Here is a 2,441-nt window from a genome sequence, read left to right on the forward strand (position 1 = left end):
CGGGGACACCAGGCCCCGACCCCGGGCATCACGCGCGCGAGCCCCCCCTCCCGGTGTTTCCGTGGCGCCTCGCTGTGCCTCGCTGACTGGACACGGAGCAAGAACGGCATTTTGGGTTGCTCAAGCCGTCGGTCGGCGGTTCGAACCCACCCGCCGCTGGGAGGGAGGGAGGGAGATGTGACAACTTTCTGGGAAGATTAGCCCTCCCCCCGCTCCCCCCGAAACCGACCATTGCCATCAAGTTGATTGCGTTTCCAATAGGGGCCCGGTCGTCCAGATCAGAAGTGCTACATCTTTCCCCCGCAGAGCCGCTGGCCAGTGTGAACGGCCGTCCCGTTGGGTTCGCAGCGGAGCGCTTTAACCATCGCGCCACCAAGGCTCCATTCTTTCTCGGTCACAGCCTTAGAAACCCAACGGGGCAGCTCTACTCTGCCCTGCGAGTCGGAATCCAATGTTTTGGGTTTTCTGGTTGCTTAGTAAGTGGGGATAATTTTGTTCTTGCTACCCGAGTGGAGGAACTGGCTTAGTCTTGGACATTCATGTACCTTCAAGAACCCGAAAGCATAAGCATTTGTTTGGAGTTTTTAAACGTTCTCCCCTGTCCAGTCGTCACCTCTGTGTCGCAGTCATAAAACTCGAAGGGAACATCACAATATTGCAAATATTACTCGATTCCCCACGGCAGCACTATGTAAGGTAAATCCCTATTTCAGGTAAAGTTGCTCTGGACATAGAATTTGTACCGTTTCTGGCGGTTTGTGCCAGTGTTTCTTAGTATGCTAGAGTCGGCCTGAAAACACTGGCCCCTGGAAGTAGAAAATGCGCCGGCAGGATTTTCACACCATAATTGATAACATCAAATGAATGACTACAATCTGCACAAACTTGGTTAGACAAAGATAGCTAAGACATTGTCCTGGCCTTCAAGGAGTTAGGAAAATGTAGTTGAGGATAAAAGATGGATGCTTAGTGGAAAGTGGATCTATGCAGATGTAGTTAGGTTAAAATTTACCGCCTTGTCTTTTTTTCTCCCCTTGGACCCATTTTTAAGTTGTTCTAATTTTAATTATTTTCTGTTGTCTTTGCAGCTGAGGTTATTTGTATTATTTTGTTATCATTACACCTGAGACTTTGCTACGTTTTATTTTGTTGTGTATTTTTCTTTATATGAAATTCAGGATACATAAATCTATAGAGGCAATAACTGGATTAAGAGTTTTTGAGTTGTGGCAGGGGAGGTTGTCGGGGGAAGGGAGCTAATAACAAGCCCACGACAAGAATAAAATGTTCTAAAATTGATATTGATGGTGATTGCACAACTCTTTAGTATGTTTGCACTATTGAGCTGCACGATATGTGAGTTATATGTCAGTACAACTGTTCAAAATTGTTTTGAAAAGAATGCTTATAAAAAGTTAAATACGATATATGTAAAGCTCTGGTATTTTCAGTTGCCTCATGTGCATGTGAAAGTTGGACATTGAATAAGGAAGACCGAAGAAGAATCAATGCACTTAAACTATAGTATTGGCAAAAAAAGGTTGAAAGTACCATGGACTACCAGAAAAACAATGCTTGGAAATGAGGGTAGCGAGACTTCATTACCTGTACTTTGGTCATGTTATCAGGAGCGACCAGATCCTGGAAAAGAACATCGTGCTTAAAAAAGTAGAAGAGCAGCAAAAAAGACCCTTGACAGATAGATTGGCATAGTGGCTACAGAAATGGGCAAAAACTCTGCAGCCAATTAAGCCGACCGTCCTCCTTGTGGGGGCCGGTGTGCAATGGCTGCAAACAGTAACCCTCCTCGGTAGTGTATGCAGCCTATTGGTATGTATAGGTTGCCCTAAGGGACCTTGGAGACAACCTTTTGTTGCTTTTCAATGCCTCTGGCCTGGCTAATTTCTGCTCTCCCTAAATTAGGCTCCAAACTGGGATGCAAGGTGCTTTTGGGAAACCTCAAGGCACGTGGCTAGAGTCCACATTGGCCAGGTTATCATCCCCATCCGCACCAAGCTTCAAAACAAGGAGCATGTGATTGAGGCCTTACGCAGGGCCAAGTTCAAGTTCCCTGGGCGCCAGAAGATCCACATCTCCAACAAGTGGGGCTTCACCAAGTTTAATGCTGATGAGTTTGAGGCTATGGTGGCTGAGAAGCGCCTCATCCCAGATGGCTGTGGGGTCACATACATCCCTCACCGTGGCCCCTTGGACAAGTGGCGGGCCCTGCATTCATGAAGGCCTGGGTAGCCCTGCGCTGCCCCACTTGTACCCACCAAATAAAAATTGAACTTTCTGATAAAAAAAAAAGAGCAAAAACATAACCACAATTGTGAAGATGGCACAGAGCCAGACAGTGTTCCATTGTTACACGTGGAGTTGCGTTGAGTCAGAACTGACAGACTGGCACCTAACAACATAAGTAAAGCATTAGTGGATCA

At 46.5% G+C, this 2,441-nt stretch overlaps 1 non-coding gene across 1 annotated transcript; it reads left to right on the forward strand.

Annotated features, from left to right (window-relative positions):
• Window positions 1-1,737: 1,737 nt before the first annotated feature.
• Window positions 1,738-1,868, forward strand: LOC115868848. The gene has a single exon (XR_004045815.1). It is a non-coding gene; the product is annotated as a small nucleolar RNA SNORA70 (small nucleolar RNA).
• The last annotated feature ends 573 nt before the right edge of the window (window positions 1,869-2,441 follow it).

Source organism: Echinops telfairi, unplaced genomic scaffold, assembly GCF_000313985.2.
Source record: "Echinops telfairi isolate 266 unplaced genomic scaffold, ASM31398v2 ScPeMD7_18;HRSCAF=68, whole genome shotgun sequence".
Lineage (NCBI taxonomy): Eukaryota > Metazoa > Chordata > Mammalia > Afrosoricida > Tenrecidae > Echinops > Echinops telfairi.